Genomic DNA, 17,639 nt, shown 5'->3' on the forward strand with positions numbered 1-17,639 from the left:
TGACATATAAAACTAAGTAAAAGGGGGACGCCTGGGTAGCTCTGTCGTTAAGCGTCTGCCTTCAGCTCAGAGTGTGATCTCGGCATTCTGGGATCGAGCCCCACATCAGGCTCCTCCGCTGGGAGCCTGCTTCTTCCTCTCCCACTCCCCCTGCTTGTGTTCCCTCTCTCGCTCGCTGTCTCTATCTCTGTCAAGTAAATAAATTTTTTTAAAAAAATCTTTAAAAAAAAACTAAGTAAAGGAAACAAGATGAAGCAGGTTATTTAAACCAATAATGATATGTTCCACTCTAGGGATAATTTATGTAAATAATTTTCTTTTATCTCATTCTTCTTCACACAATGGCAACTTACTGTAACAATCTCTGAAGCCACCTTGTGCTTTCTTGTTTTTCTCTTCCTATAGCTTGAAGATCAGCCTACCTTAAGAACAAAGGGAATTTATTGAAGGAATCACCAGGTTCAGGTCAGGTTCAGGACAAATAACCAAGACAGAACAAGAACCAGAAAATAGCTGTAACAGCAAGTACTATTTAGGCATTTGGTCAGAGTCTGCTGCCAGATGAGGGGACTCCCAACAGTTTTTTTCCACTCAAGATCTCCCTGGAGGGGTGCCTAGTGGTTCAGTCAGTTAAGTGTCTAACTCTTGATCTCAGCTCAGGTCTGGAACTCAGAGTCATGAGTTCAAGCCCCACATTGGGCTCCACGCTGGGTGTAGCGCCTACTTAAACAGAAAAGAAAAGCGAAGGGGAGGGAGGGAAGGGGAAAAAAAGAAAAGAAAGGAAAGGAAAGGAAAGGAAAAAAGAAAAGGAAAGAAAAATCTCCCTGGAGGCAGAACCCAACTGGCCAGATTAGGTCACTTATTACCCTTTGGCTGTAGCAGTAAGAGAAGGACATAGCAACCTTCGGGACTCCGTGGCTTCTGTATGGGAAGACAGGACACTGTGGCTACATACAACTGTGGAGTGGTAATTTGCCGAAATGAAACAAAGATGGGATTAGAAAGAATGAGGGTGCAGAGTGTTGCCATGGCCGTGTGCAATCACTACAATTCCACCCGTGTGTCTACCTCCCTCCTCAGAGACACTTCTGACAGGACCTCCACTGGCCTTGCCCAGTGCTTAGCCAGGGAGACCAACGAACAGGTGTTTGTCAGTTGTAACCTTCAAAGCACAGACGGTAACTTCTATTACTTGTGGAAAGAGGATTGAGGAAAAGGAGGCTTTTCCGGAAAAGTTCTAGCAGAATGGCAGAGGTGAAGATTTATAAGTCGTGTACAATATATATTTAAATAAACGGATTGAATTTCAAAACAACAAAAAGGCCTTGCCTAGAGGAGCCTATGCCTTGTTTTACATACCCCTACGTAAGAGTATAACAAAGGAGGCTAGGTCAACAGTAGAGGGGGGTTCCTGGGTGGCTCAGTTGGTTAAGCATCTGCCTTTGGCTCAGGTTATGATCACAACTTCATTTCTTTTTAAGTCTGAATAATAGTCCATTGCATGTGTAGACCACATTTTGTTTATCCATTTGTGAGTTGATGGGCATTTGGGTGGTTCCTACTTCTTGGCTATTATGAATAATGTCACTGAACATTTGCATGTAAGTTTTTGTGTGGATGTATTTTTTCATTTCTTTTGGGTAATGTAATGGACTGAGTGGTCGTGTTCCCCCAAAACACATTTTGAAGCCTCAACCTCCACTATTTCTGTATTTGGAGCTAGGACCTTTATGGAAGTAATTATGTTTACATGAGGTCATAAGGGTAGGGACCTGATCCAACAGGGTTAGTGTCCTTATAAGAAGAGATAAGAGAGAGCTATTTTCTCTCTCTCTGTTATGTGAGGACACAGTGAGAAGAGAGCCATCTGCAAGCCAGGAAAGAAGTGCTCACCAGGAATAAAATTGGCTGGCACCTTAACCTTGGACTTGAGTCTCTAGTACTGTGAGAAAATAAACTTCTGTTGTTTAAGCCACTCAGTTTGTGGTACTCTGTTATAGCAGCTCAAGCCAACAGTGAGAGGTAAATCCTAGAAGTGGAATGCCTGAGTCATATGGTGATTTTGTTTTACATTTTGAATAGGGAATATATACTTAAGATATACCCCCTTAGGTGTACAAAATGTATATAAAAATATATTTATTTATTACAGCAGTACGTATAATAGAAAACAGTAACAAATGTCCATCAATATAAATTGATCAAATCACTGTCTGTGATTGATTGCAGCAAAACTATATACTGGGTACCTGGGTGGCTCAGTCAGTTTAGTGTCTGCCTTCGGCTCAGGTCATCCCATGGTCCTGGAATGGAGTCCTGTTGGGCCCCCTGCTCAACGGTGAGTCTGCTTCTCCCTCTGCCCCTCCTCCCACTCGTTCTCTCAGTCTCTCTCTCTCAAATAAATAAATAAAATCTTTAAAAAACCCCAAAAACTGTATGCTATAAGGATATATAGATATAGATATTTATAGATACAGGTATTAGCAATATACTTTTTTTAACAATAGAGAAGTTTTATTGATCCATATTATTTCCAACTATTAATGGCAAATAGTTATAATGAAATATTATAAATATTTGTTAACATAATAACAGCAATAAAATTGCTAAAGTTAATTAGCAAAACACTGAAATACATAATGGGACTTAATACTCTTTGTTTAAGAATTAGACCATAATTTATGGTCTATCTTATATTAAAGAATTCCAGATTTTTTCAAGACTTTACTGTCTGTATAACACACAATGAAGAAAAGATGAGTTGGTTTCATTGAATCAAATGGAGAAATAAATAAGCCGATGAAAGGTCAATAGTACCTTCCATTAAATTTCATACTAAAATTATTTGCTTTGCTTTCCAGTGATTGAATTTGATAATATCCAACCATTTTACTAAGCAAAATACTTTTTTTGAGATATGTGTGTTCTTCTGCCTCTATTTTTCTCCATCCTTAGTTCCATAAATGTACCCAAGCCGTTTTGTGCTTTCTTGTCTCAAGGAAGTATATGATTATCAGACTAAAATAAATTTCTTGCAAGATACTTCCTTTTCTGAATTAATTTTCCTGAAACCTGAGTCTGTGGAGAGGATTAGGCCAGGTGTCCTAGAAGAGGGGTACAGAACAAAGGAACAGTGACTTTAAGGGCAAAGAGAAAAGAAAAGAGAGGAGAGATTCTGGGAAGGGAGCAAAAGCCAGAAGATCCCAAGATTGTAGCTAGTGTTCCAGGGGATGACAAGACTTTAGAGAGGATGGACTGGACATCCTCGTTCCCTTCCATATGAATTTTTTTGAGGACATAAACATCGAGTCCACAAACTCAAGAGAAATGAAAAAACATATCCGGGGGTACCTGGGTGGCTCAGTTGGTTAAGCGTCCAAGTCTTGATTTTGGCTCAGGTCATGATCTCAGTGTTGTGAGATCGAGACCCTTGCCAGGCTCTGTGCTCAGCACAGAGTCTGCTTGTACCTCTCCATCTGCTTCCCCCACCATCTCTCTATCTCTAAAATAAATAAATAAAATCTCAAAAAAGAAAAAAAGAAAAAAACATACCCATGCAAAACCTTGTACACAAATGTTGATAGCAGCATTCGCATGGCAAGAAAGCAGAAAGGAGCTGGACTTTGAAGGCTCTTTATTAGCTTTAATAATAAACCTGTCCATGGTGTCTGTGAAGCCTAGAGATGAGATGACCTCAAGTACCTCCTAAATTTAAAAGCTGGTAAAGTGGCCCCAAGTCTGACTGAGATTAAATTTTCAGCTAGCCCTATATGGTACAGGAAGAATATTCATCCTCCTCAAGGGGCACCTGGGTGGCTCAGTCAGTTGGACATCTGACTCTTGGTTTCGGCTGGGGTCATGATCTCAGGGTTCTGGGAATGAGCCCTGCATCAGGCTCCCTCCTCAGTGGGGAGTCTGCTTGTCTCCCTCCCTCTCTGCCCCTTCCCCTGCTTGCACTCTCTCTCCCTCAATCTCAAATAAATAAATCTTTTTTTTAAAAAAAGAATATTCATCCTCTTCAAGATGCTAGACTGAGTACAATGTTCATCTTTTCTCCCTTTTAGGAGACTACTAAAAGGAAAATAAAAGAATAAAAATACTAAAACACCAAAATAACATTGACAATGGAAGGGCTCTGCTAGTAGATGAGAAATTTCAAAAAAAACTTTCCAGGGGCGCCTGGGTGGCTCAGTTGGTTAAGTGTCTGCCTACTGTTCTGGTCATGATCCCAGAGTCCTAGGATTGAGCCACACATCGGGCTCCCTGCCCAGCGGGGAGTCTGCTTTTCCCTCTCCCTCTGCCCCTCCCCCTTTGCTTGTGCTAGCTCTCTCTCTCTCTCTCTCTCAAATAAATATAATCTTTAAAAATTTTTCTGGAATACAGAAAGCAGATGACTGATTGATGAAAGCAGTGTGGATAAAGCCATAGCTAAAAATATGTAGAGAAGAGGCTGGGGCTGACATAGGATCCCACAGGAGAACCAGATGTATAGGCAGAATAATGTCCCCACCAAAGATGTCCATGTCCTCATCCCCAGAACTGTAAATATGGTATGTTATATGGCAAAGGGGAGTTAAGGTTGAAGATGAAATTAAGGTTGCTAATCAGATGACCTTAAAATAGGGAGATTATCCTGAATTGCCCAGGTGGACCAATGTAATATAAGAATTTTTCCAAGTGGAAGAGGGAGGCAGACAGGGAGGGTCAGAGAAGATGTGAGAATGGAAACAAGGTCAGCGTGGTATGATATGGAAAGGACTCAATGCACCATTTCTGACCATGAAGATGGAGGAAGGGGACCATAAGCCGTGGAATACAGGTGCCTTCTAGAAACCAGAAAGGGCAAGGAATGGATTCTAGCCTGCTGACTCCAGATGGGAACACAGCCCTGCTGACACCTTGGTTTTAGCCCAATGAGAAGTGTTGGGCTTCTACAGAACTGTAATATAATATATTTATGTTGTTTTAAGTCACTAAGATTGTGGTAATCTGTTAGAGCAGTGATAGGAAATGAACTGGAACAGTGCTGACTTGTCAACACAGAGGTTTGAAGGGATAAATATGGATGAAAACAGAAACTAATTGATGGTCTCTAAAGAAAAGGATGCATTCCTCCCACTATCTTTCTTGTACCCCAGTGGGGAAGCTAAATCATCATTACCAGGTATATATCCCTAAGCAAAAAAAGTAACATATCTTCTCTAGAGAGCTGGAAGTCAGTTTCTGGGGAGAATTTGGGCAACTGGCAAAGGTGTTGGTGTCAAAGAGCTACAATATTCTATTTGGTATTTGGGAGCCTTCCTGGAGCACAGTGGCTGTTCCCTTCCCTCTCACATGACAATGAGACTTACCATCAAGCAGCCTTACCCACAGAAGTCGAGCTCCTGCTAGCTCCCATTTAGAATTTCTACTACCTCATTTTGTGATATAAATGGACAACCAAAAACTCCCACATTTGTAGAGCACCTGCAGTATAACAGAGAAAGATCAAGAAAAAAGAAAGAAAGAAAACACAACAAAACAAGAAAATACAGAAAAATTTAATTTAAAGGAAACAGGAATAATTAAAGGAACAGAGAAAAGCTTAAAATAAGACAAACCATAATAAAAAAAATATCATTGGAGAGATTTCAGAAGATATTGAATTGAATCTATGACAAATGTTGTTTACCCAGCAATCATTCCTTGCTTTTTCCTTGTGGAAAGAACTCTGATATTTTCTCCATGTTTCATGGTCCTATGCTTCCAGGGAGGCAGGATTCTCTCTTTCTCTGAAGAGGTCATCCTTTTTCTTTTACGACCTTCAACTGATTGGATGAGGCCCACCTGTACTAAGGAGGACAGTCTGCTTTACCCAAAGTCTATTGATGTAACTGTTAATCTCATCTAAAACACTCCTTCACAGCAACATTTAGACTAGTGTTTGACAAAATATCTGGGTGCCATGACCTAGCCTAAGTTGAAACAATTACTCTTCACAACCAGTATGATAAGGGGAAAAGTTGCCATGTCAAAAGGTGCCAAAAGTTCATAAGAAGAAGGCCGGCAGGAACTTTGCGTGATAAACACCTACCACCGTGGAACATCTCCCTCGAAGGCTGACTCTTCCTTGCAATGGGGCTAGGAGGAGGACCAACCTTGAATAAGATTGTAAAATGTTACAACAAGAGAATTCACTTTTGATTTTTTTCTATTTTATTTTTTAAAAGATTTTATTTTTAAGTACTCTCTACACCCAACATGGGGCTCAAAGTCACAACCCCGAGATCCAAAGTTACACACTCCTGACTGAGCCAGCCAGATGCCCCTGATTTTGTTTTCTTTTATAAATCTTTCTCAGAATGTGCTTATGAACAATTATTCATAGCCTCAACTTTCATGGTGTCTATTTAGACACTAATGAAATCAAATAAATCTCCCAAAATTAAGTGAGCTTACTTGACCTTGATCTTCTTTCAAGTTACCCCACAACTCCAAATGGCTTCTGTACTAAAATATTTGTCATGGTCCCAATAACAAAAACCAAGAAAGTCGATGTAGACAATGAGAAAGTATGCAGCACAAGAAGAACAATAGGCAACGGCAGATAACGAGGGAGGGACCAATCAAAGGAGTAAGGAACTCAGGAAGGAAGAAGAGACCAGCTAATTGAGAAAAATGGGTGTTCATAACCTGGGATCTATGGACTCCTTTGGGGTCTAGTAATGGGCTTGAGAGGATTAATTAACTCTCAAATTATAGGCAAAATTCATATGTATATGGAGAGCTTTCATCAGATTTCCAAAATGATTCACAACTCCCTGTCAAAAAAGAGGAAGAAGAAGGGGGATGAAGAAGAGGAAGAAGAGGAAGGAGAAGAGGAAGGAGAAGGAAGAGGAGGAGAAGAAGGAGGAGAGGAAGAAGAGGAAGAAAGAACCACTGGAATTGGGATATCTGGTTTCCAGGAGTGCATCATTATGGTGTACTGCAGCAGAGACATCCAATAGGACACTGACTGGAAAATGTTCATCAAATATGGCAGTTAGATCTATTTGAAGAATCATTTAGCTTTGTTCCCTCAACTTCCTTTCCACTTCAACTCATGCCAGTCTGGCTTCTGAGTCCAAAACTACCAAATCTGCTCTTGTCAAGGACATTTATCTGGCAAAATCTAGTGAGTAGTTCTCTCTTTTCATCTTCCTTGACTTCTCAGCAGCGAAAATCCCAGTCTACACTGGGTGGCTCAGGTGATTAAGTGTCTACCTTCAGCTAAGGTCATGATCTCCAGGTCCTGGGGATCAAGCCCCATTTCAGTCTCCCGGCTCAGTGGGGAGTCTGCTTCTTCCTCTCCCTCTGCCTCTCCCCTGCTTGTACTCTCTCGGTCTCTCTCTCAAATGAATAAATAAAATCTTTAAAAAATAATTTAAAAACCCTCCAGTCTTCACATACAAATGGCTAACAGACACATGAAAAAATGTTCAAAATCATTAGCCATCAAGGAAATTCAAATCAAAACCACACTGAGATACCACCTTACGCCAGTTAGAATGGCAAAAATAGACAAGGCAAGAAACAACAATTGTTGGAGAGGATGTGGAGAAAGGGGATCCCTCCTACATTGTTGGTGGGAATGCAAGTTGGTACAGCCACTCTGGAAAACCGTGTGGAGGTCCCTTAAAAAGTTAAAAACTGAGCTACCCTATGATCCAGCCATTGCACTACTGGGTGTTTACCCCAAAGATACAGACGTAGTGAAGAGAAGGGCCATATGCACCCCAATGTTCATAGCAGCAATGTCCACAATAGCTAAATCGTGGAAGGAGCCGAGATGCCCTGCAACAGATGACTGGATTAAGAAGTTGTGGTCCATATATACAATGGAATATTACTCAGCAATCAGAAAGAATGAGTTCTCAACTTTTGCTACAACATGGACGGCACTGGAGGAGATAATGCTTAGTGAAATAAGTCAAGCAGAGAAAGACAACTATCATATGATTTCTCTCATCTATGGAACATAAGAACTAGAATGATCAGTAGGGGAAGAAAGGGATAAAGAAAGGGGGGGTAATCAGAAGGGGGAATGAAACATGAGAGACTATGGACTATGAGAAACAAACTGAGGGCTACAGAGGGGAGGGGGGTGGGGGAATGGGATAGACCGGTGATGGGTAGTAAGGAGGGCACATATTGCATGGTGCACTGGGTGTTATACACAACTAATGAATCATCGAGCCTTACATCGAAAACCGGGGATGTACTGTATGGTGACTAACATAATATAATAAAAAATCATTATTAATAAAAAAAATTAAAAAAAATAAATTAAAAAAAAATAAAAAATAAATAAAAAATAAAAACCCTCCAGTCTTCAAGTTTTGCTCCTACCTTTCTGGTATTTTTTTTAAAGATTTTATTTATTTATTTATTTATTTATTTATTTGAGAGAGAGTGAGCAAGAGAGTGTGAGAGAGCACATCAGCAGAGGGAGAGGGAGAAGCAGACTCCCCGCTGGGCAGGGAGCCCAGTGTAGGGCTCGATCCCAGGACCCTGGGTTCATGACCTGAGCAAAAGGCAGACGCTTAACTGACTGAGCCACCCAGGTGCCCCCCTACCTTTCTGGATTAAGCCACCATTTTCTTTTCAAAAATTTTTTCTTTTTTAAGTAGGCTCATACCCATCTTTGGCCTTGAACTCATGACCCTGAGATTAAGAGTCACATGCTCTACCCACTGAGCCAGCCAGGCACCCCTAAGCCACCATTTGTGTGTGTGTGTGCTCTAAATGAAATAGTTCATAACTGACCTCTCTACTCACTATCTTCCCTCTTAACTCACCCTCCCCTGCCTCCCACCCCTGTTAACTTGTAGCACTAGAAAGATCTTTTAAAAAAATTTTTTTAAAGATCTTATTTGACAGAGAAAGAGAGAGCACAAGCAGAGGCAGCAGCGGGCAAAGGGAGATGGGGATGCAGGCTCCTCGCTGAGCAAGGACCCTATGCAGGGCTCAATCCCAGGACCCCGGGATCATGACCTGAGCCAAAGGCAGCTGCTTAACCCACTGAGCCACCCAGATGCCCCCCAGAAAGATCTTTAAAAACTCTAAGTCAGTATTTGCCACTTGGGATCTTTATATTTGCTCTTCCTTAGGCCTGTAATGGTCTTCTTCCAGTTTTTCTTTTTTTTTTCTTTCTTTTTTAAAGATTTTATTTATTTATTTGACAGAGATAGAAACAGCCAGCAAGAGAGGGAACACAAGCAGGGGGAGTGGGAGAGGAAGAAGCAGGCTCATAGCGGAAGAGCCTGATGTGGGGCTCGATCCCATAACGCCGAGATCACGCCCTGAGCCGAAGGCAGGCGCTTAACCGCTGTGCCACCCAGGCGCCCCTTCTTCCAGTTTTTCTTCTAAGATTTATTAGTTTATTTGAGAGAGAGAACCTGAGTGCTTGCTGAAGTGTGGGGGAGGAGCAGAGGGAGAGAATCTTCAAGCCAAATCCCTGCTCAGTGAGAAAGCTGACATGGGGCTCAAACCCATGACCCATGTGATCGTGATCTGAGCCGAAACCAAGAGTCCCATGCTCAACTGACTGAGCCACCCAGGCACCCCTCAGTTTGTTTGGTTGTTTGTTTAACATTGCTGGATCCTTCTTATCTTGCAGCTATCAGTTCAAATGAAAGTTATCTTCCCCTTACCTTCCTACTCTAAGTTGCTTACATCTTATTATAGCACCCTGTATTTCCGTTATTGCACTTAGCACAATCTGAAATTATTTATTTTATTTATGTATCATCTGTCTCACACCATTAGAATATAAATGTCCCAGGAATGGAACACTGCATCTCTTTTTCACTGCTAGATCTCCAATGCCTGAAAGCAGTATTTGGTGCAGAGTATTTGACACTCACTAAATATTTATTCAATGCCCCAATGATGAAACTCAAAAGGGATTCCATTGCAAATGTTCAGTATTTTAAGTTTGAGCTTTTTTCTATAATGGTTTAAGTACAACTTTTATATTTATTTATTTAATTTATTTTTAAAGATTTTATTCACCTCTTTATTTGAGAGAGAGAGAGAGAGCAAGCATCGGGGAGGAGTGGAGGAAGAGGGACAAGCAGACTCCATGCTGAGCACGATGCCTGACACAGGGCTCAATCTCACGATCCTGAGATCACGACCCTAGCTGAAATCAAGAGTCAGATGCTCAACTGACTGAGTCACCCAGACGCCCCTTAAATATGATTTTTACAGCAAATGGTGAGAATTAATCTTATCAACCTATGCTATAGAGAAATCAAGAGATATGAGGAATGAGGAATCACCTTGGTGATTTGAAGTCACTGGTGAAGCCAGAAGGCCAGGCTGAAAGGGATAAAGATGAGGTGAGGAATGAGAGGCAGTGTGTATACACCTCTTTGAGGGAAAGATTTAGCAGAGTAAGCACTTCAAGTAGGTAACATAGTTGAGGCAGCAGTGTACAGGATCAATGTGACAAGAAAAGGACTCAAGGCAGAGGGATCATTATTTCACTCTAGACAAAACTAGGCAAGTATTGTCACAATTTAGTGGAGAGAAGAAGATATTTTACAAAGAAAAAGAAGATTCATGCTTTCTGTGTCTGTTGGGGGTGGTCTGAATTTTGCGGATGCCAAATAATTTTCAATGGTGGTTTTTCTCTGCCAAAAGACAATTTAAAAACCTTCAGGTTAGAAAGTCCACAGCTCTTTTTAGGACACATATGAATGTCAGTAAATAATTCTGCTTCAGTTTTTGTCTGTTAGGGTTAAAAGTGTCCTCCAACCTTCAAGAGTACAAGAAGCTTGGTCAAAATAAGCAGTGATAAAGCCCATCAAAGACAAGCCTATAGTCTAACAAAGTCAGGTTTGTTAGCTTGCTGAAACAAGTGAGACCACACACCAGAGCAACTGGGGGAGTTTAACTAAAAAAAAAAAAAAAAAAAAAAAAAAAAAAAAAAGGAAGAGGCAGCGATAGCATCGGATTGGTTGGAGTATAGATAAGAATTAAGCAGGCTCCTGTCTGGGCTATGAAGCAGACTCTAAGGTCTAGAATCCTTGACAACTACAGAGTTAAAATAATAAATATGGAATGTTGTATCTGAAAACCCATTATGTGAAGCTCTATACCTCTATTAAAGTGTCAAAATGATCCACATGGCTCAGCTCAGCCAGGCAGGAGAGGGATGTTCCATTCTTATTGATAGGATTTCAAACAACAAAGCTTCTGAAAGTTTTATTTTAGGGAGCAAGATTTTTCATCCTATGTCCCTTCATTAATCAACAAAAGCAGTTTTTACAGATTCACAACGGGTATCTATCTCTATGTGCTGAAATTCTTCTCAACTTTAATAGCATGAGTGCTACCTCCCTGATTTTTTATCCAATTTCCTCTTGGGTGGGTGAAAGGCCTCTTATTTTCAACTAGTGATAACAACATCACAGGTATCGTGTGCTTTAATCACGTACCAGACCCCATTGCAAAACGTTTGTGTCATCTCATTTGATCCTCACAACAAACCATTTGATCCATTGAGCTAGTTATGTAGAATACTGAGGCTTAGAAATTAACATGCCTATGGAATTTGCTTTATTATTGTTTTTACTTTCAATCTGCCTTATATTTTAGCTAGATGATGGTGATGATGATGATTAGTTTTTGAGGCATTAACACTATTTTTTTCTCTGTGACTACACACTTCCTACGTGGTAGACTCTGCATAAACATGGTACTGAATAACAAGTAAACTAGAACATACACGTTCATTGGGTTGTTCTGACATCCTGGGTTGGCGGGAATCACCTGTGCAGCACAGGGACGGAGAACCTGCCCTTCGGGTGGAGGGACCAAACATCTATCTGGCTCCCAAGGCCCTCGCCTATTACATTCACGCCTGAGCTGCAGAGGCCGAAGCTCATGCCGCGGAGGCGGGACTTCCTGCCTCCCTCAAGAAACACTTCCGGCCAAAGCCGGAAGCTTCGCTGCGGACCGGCGCGTGCGAGGGTCGGGGCTCTGACCACCCGGGCTAGCCGCGGGCAGGTGAGCTTTGGGGGGGGGCTGTAGCCGGTGCGTCACTGTGCAGTGCTTCGGTCCTTGTGTCCTCTCCTAGAAACTTCTCAGGTTATCAGAGTCGGGAGTTGTCTGCTCCCGGCCGCCCCTACCAGACCCAGAGGCGCCGGCTGGAAGGGAGTCCGGGGGGCGGGGGCCCCAGCACCGGCCGCGGGTGAGGGAGCGGGGTGGGCAGGGCCGCCCAGCACTTTGTGTAGAAGCCTTATTGGCGTGTCACTTTGGAAGAGGTGAAATTGCTCAGGTTAGAGAAACGGCTCTGAAGTTCCAGATCATTTAGCATTTGTGACGGAAGAGAAATAACATGAAGTAGGTGCAGAACATTGAATATTTTGAAATACTGCTTACCACCAGCTGGGGATTGGTCTCAGTTGTGGGTGGGTCCACACGAGGGTGTGACATCCCTGTCCCCAGAGGAACAACAGTCTCGTCGGGAAGACAGGGTTCAGAAATGCCAAGCTGTTAAGATAGAGATAGAGGAGATAAAGATTAAGAGAGCCGACTTCTTGTTCGTCTGACATTAGTATAGCCAAGGACGCTGTGATTTGATATTTGTCTTAACGTTCCCCATCCTTTTACTTTTAACCTTTCTCTATGCTTTTTTAAACAGCATGTCGCTGGGGATTTTTAAAAAATCCAAGTCGACAGGCTCTGCCTTTTGGCAGGTTTTTGTACTTATTCATTGTCATTACTGCGGTATTTGTTCGGACGCAAACTTTTGGAGTCATCCATGACTCATCTCTTTCACACCACACATATAATCTCTCAGCAAATCCTGTAGACTTTCACCTTCGGAATCTGTCCAGACTTGCAACCCTTTCTCACCACTTCCACTAGTCCAGTTTATAGCTCTCACCTGGATTACTGCCGTAGCCACCTAACTGGTATGCTTTTTCTTCTTTGTTTCAGTCTCTTTTCATCATAGCATCTAAGGTGATCCTCTGGGAGGAAAAATCAGATTATTGCCCTCCTTTCAAAAAATCTCGCAGGGACTACCCATTTCACTCAGAGTAAAAGCCAAAGTTGGTAGAGTGGCCCCCGAGGTCCTGTATGATCCCCTCCTCTTTTACCTCTGATCTCATCTCTTGCTACTACTCTTTGCTCTACTCTGCACATTTGCCTCCTCAAGCACATCCCAGCCTCGGGATATTTGCAGTTGGGGTTTCTTTGCCTGGAATGACCTCTCCCTCCATCTGTGTACATGATTTAATCCCTTAACTCCCTCATATTTTTTGAAATATTACCTTCTCAGTGAGGTCTTCTCTGACATAGCCTTCCCTCACGTTTCTGTTGTGCTCATTGTCATTGTGCTTAACCATCGTTTGACATGCCATGTGGTTTATTCATTTATCTGGTTTACTGTGTTTCCCCCACTAGCATAGAAGCTACGTGAGGGCCCATATTTTTGTATGTTTTATTTACTGCTGTATTCCTAGTGCCTAAAACAGTATCTGGCTTTTAGATTTTCCATAGTATAACTGTTGAATGAATGGATTTGGACTTTTTCTGCCGTCTTACATTTGATACTTTCTGTACTTTTTTCCCTCCTTTCTTGCCTTTTTTTGGATTGAGGTTTGATCTTGTTTGTTTTCTCTTTTCATTTTTTCTTTTCTACTTCTTTGGAAGGTATATTTCTCTATGTACGCTATTTCTGTACTTATAGGGCTAACCTTTTAATTTTTAATTTAGCTATGCATACTTAGTTGAATCTAATTCAGTCGTAAGTGAATCTTAGCCCTGCAGAACAATATTGTTTTTACCTTTGTTACTGATTTTAAACAGGCTTCTTGGATCATCTCAATATTTAAATTTTTAAAAAAAGATTTATTCATTTATTTATTCGACAGAGATAGAGACAGCCAGCGAGAGAGGGAACACAAGCAGGGGGAGTGGGAGAGGAAGAAGCAGGCTCATAGTGGAGGAGCCCGATGTGGGGCTCGATCCCACAACGCCAGGATCACACCCTGAGCCGAAGGCAGACGCTTAACCGCTGTGCCACCCAGGCGCCCCAAAATTTAATTATTTTTGTAAGATGTAAATGTTCAACAATAAATCTAGAATTGTTACTATTTTCTGGTGGATTTGATTTTTTCTTATTTATTTTTAAGATTTTATCTATTTGAGAGAGAGAGAGAATGCGAGCAGGTTGAGGGAGGTGGGGGAAAGGTCAGGGGAGAGGGAGAAGCAGGACTCTGAGATCATGACCTAAGCCCAAGGCAGATGCTTAACTGACTGAGCCACCCAGGTGCCCCTTTTTTTGGATTTATTAAAGTCAGTTTATCATAAACTTTAATAGAATATTTGTTGTATACTTAGCACTTCAGAGTTTTTTTTTCAAAGTATATGATACTTTCCCTACTTTAGCATTTTGCTGGGAAGTATACAAGAGAGTCTACTAGAAAACAATATGGTATACAGTAAGTGTGAAATGAATATGACTCAGTGAAACACTAATTTGAATTTAAATTAAAAAAAAAAAAGAATTTGACTCAGACAGTAAGTAGGGTCTACTGGAAAGGAGAGACATCATAGTTTGCCAATTATTAGGAGTGGCTGGGATGAATTTGTGGAGGGGTGATTTGGGGAGATTTGCTGGTATTAAAAAGTATGTAGAGAAAGGGCACAAAGTTACTTATTAATTTTATTCTCTTTCATACAGTTTTGTCATAAAAATTGTGGGTTTGGTGTAGATTTAAGTCATTGGTGTTTTATAGAGAAGGTGTGCTTGTAGCCTCTTAGGAAATGCTTAAAGCTTTTTGGAGGACCTACTTAAAATTACACGAGACGATTCAGTATGGGAAGGCTAAGGATCTGCCATGAGGTTGTAGTACAACTTGGAAACAGGCTTTGACATTTAGCATAAAAGGACAGCAAGACATTATTTTAAGTGAAATAAGCCAGTCACGAAGAAATACTGTTGATTCCACTTACATGAGATACCTCGAGTGGTCAAAATCATAAAAACAGAAGGTAGGGGCTGGGGAGAGCGGGACATGGGAGTTGTTTAATGGGTATAGAGTTTGTTTGGCTGGGTAAGAATGTTTTGGATTAGTTGCACAACAGTATGAAAATATCTAATGCCACTGAACTGTACACTTAAAAATGATTAAGATGATAAATTTTATGTGTACTTTACCACAACTAAAAGCACTTTTTAAAAAAGAACAGTGGATGGGTTTGTTTAAAATTATGCTAAATAGCGGGTGTCTTGCTGGCTCAGTTGGTAGAGCATGTGACTCTTGATCTTGGGGTTGTTTGAGCCCCACATGGGGGGTAGAGCTTACTTAAAAAAAGAATTGGGCTAAATACTTGGAAATTGTAACATTTTGGGGTGGTAATTTTTTTTTTTTAGAAGAATTTGTTTATTAGAGAGAGAGAGCGGGCATGAGCAGGGGGGAGGGGAAGAGGGAGAGGGAGAAAGCAGGCTCTCCCCTGAGCAGGGAGCCTGATGCAGGACTCAGTCCCAGGACGCTGGGCTCATGACCTGAGCTGAAGGCAGGTGCTTAACCGACTGAGCAACCCAGGTGCCCTGGCTTGTGATTAAACTTCCCCATGTCAGCAACTATTATTCTGAATTTGTAATATATTTCTTTGAATTTATGGAATATTATCCCCTTATCTAAATATAGAATCTAATTTATGATGTTAATGATCTTAATCATTAAGAGATCTTAATGACTAATATTGACTGTTTATGTTGAGCACTCTTCTACGTGTAAAAACTCATTTAAGTCTCACGACAGCCCTATGAAGTAGGTCCTAATACCATCTACATTTTACAGATGAGGAAACTGAGACACAGAGAGATTAAATTATCCAGTGTCCTATAGCTAGCATGTAGTGGACAAGGTTGAATTTCTTTCCAGCAGACTGGCTGCATATAATGTCCATATTACCTTAAATAGGAACAAATATGATCTTAATTCTTATGTGTTTTTCAGAATTCTTTCAGTCTTGGGAGAAAGAAACTCTGCTCAAACTGAAGAATAAAAGAAAGACTTCACTGTTTCATTTAACTGGGCTAATGAATGGCTTTAGGCATGGTTGGATTGACTCCACTTTCCTTTTTTCCTTTTCCTATTTTCAGACAAGTTTTTCCATGTAGTGGCAGAAGTACCTCTCAGCTATTCCAGGTTTAAGTGGTCCTTTTGTTTTCAGGTCTTGGGAAAGAGAGAGATGGATTTTCTATTCAAGAGCCCATGTCATTTTCTAAAAGACTGACTCTCCTTGGGTTGGGATCTTTACATTTGGACCAGTTGCCAAAGGCAAGGAAACAGAGGTGAGGAGTCATTTTATTGGCCGTCCTGGGCCATGTGCTCACTCCTGTTGTGGGTGAGTGACAACCCACCAGGCAGAGGGCATGCACTTCCCATAAGGGGAAGCTGCTGGACTGAAAAGGCAGAAAATAGGTGAGAACCATTTTGATAGTATAGATGGAACTCTTGCTCTTTGTCCAGGTACGTTTCTCAGGTTAAGATTCTTCCACTTTTTTTTTTTCTTTTTTTTTTAATAATGATTTTTTATTATATTATGTTAGTCACCATACAGTACATCCCCGGTTTTCGATGTAAGGCTCGATGATTCATTAGTTGCGTATAACACCCAGTGCACCATGCAATATGTGCCCTCCTTACTACCCATCACCGGTCTATCCCATTCCCCCACCCCCCTCCCCTCTGTAGCCCTCAGTTTGTTTCTCATAGTCCATAGTCTCTCATGTTTCATTCCCCCTTCTGATTACCCCCCCTTTCTTTATCCCTTTCTTCCCCTACTGATCATTCTAGTTCTTATGTTCCAAGATTCTTCCACTTTTAAACAATAAATTATTTTTAGAAGAATTAAAGAAATTAACATTTTGAATGAATATTGTGCAGTTAAGATAAGGAAAAGGAGAGCAGGTGCTATATGTTGGAGACTTAACACCAAACTTTTCTCATGTCCTCAAATTTTCTTTGATTCTTTATCTGGGATAAAGACCCCGTTAGCAGTCTGATAAATCTTGTGAGCTCCTTAGATTGTTTTTTGAGATTTTATTTTTAAGTAATCTCTACACCTAACATGGGGCCTGAACTCAGATTCACACACTATTGACTGAGCCAGCCATTAAAAAAGATTTTTTTTTAAAGATTTTATTTATTTATTTGAGGGAGAGAGAGCACGCATGAGAGAGCACAAGCGGGGAAGGGGCAGAAGGAGAGGGATAAGCATACTCCCTGCTGAGTAGGGAGCCTGACATGGGGCTCGATCCCAGGACCCTGAGGTTATGACCTGAGCTGAAGGCGGGTGTTTAACCAACTGAGCTACCTAGGAGCCCCTAAAGTGTTTTTTTTTTTTTTTTAAGATTTTATTTGTTTATTTGAGAGAAAGAGAGAGAAAGAGAATGAATGGGGGGAGGGGCAGAGGGAGAAGCAGACTAAATACATAGGATTTCATATAAAGAGCTTAACAAAACTCAGCACCCAAAACCCAAATAATCCAGTTAAGAAATGGGCAGAAGACATGACCAGACATTTCTCCAAAGAAGACATCCAGATGGCCAACAAACACGTGAAAAGATGTTCAACATCACTCACCATCAG

The 17,639-nt window shown here is 41.1% G+C and overlaps 1 protein-coding gene across 2 annotated transcripts in view; it reads left to right on the plus strand.

Annotated features, from left to right (window-relative positions):
* Positions 1-11,937: 11,937 nt before the first annotated feature.
* The window catches only part of TBCE (tubulin folding cofactor E), a 75,822-nt gene continuing 70,120 nt past the window's right edge, over positions 11,938-17,639 (plus strand). For both annotated transcript variants that reach the window (XM_008689565.2, XM_008689566.2), the window contains exon 1: positions 11,938-12,033. The gene's annotated coding sequence lies outside the window, so the exon portion shown is untranslated. The remainder of the gene's footprint in view (positions 12,034-17,639) is intronic.

This window comes from Ursus maritimus, unplaced genomic scaffold (assembly GCF_017311325.1).
Source record: "Ursus maritimus isolate PB19 unplaced genomic scaffold, ASM1731132v1 scaffold_7, whole genome shotgun sequence".
In the NCBI taxonomy this organism is placed as follows: Eukaryota; Metazoa; Chordata; class Mammalia; order Carnivora; family Ursidae; genus Ursus; species Ursus maritimus.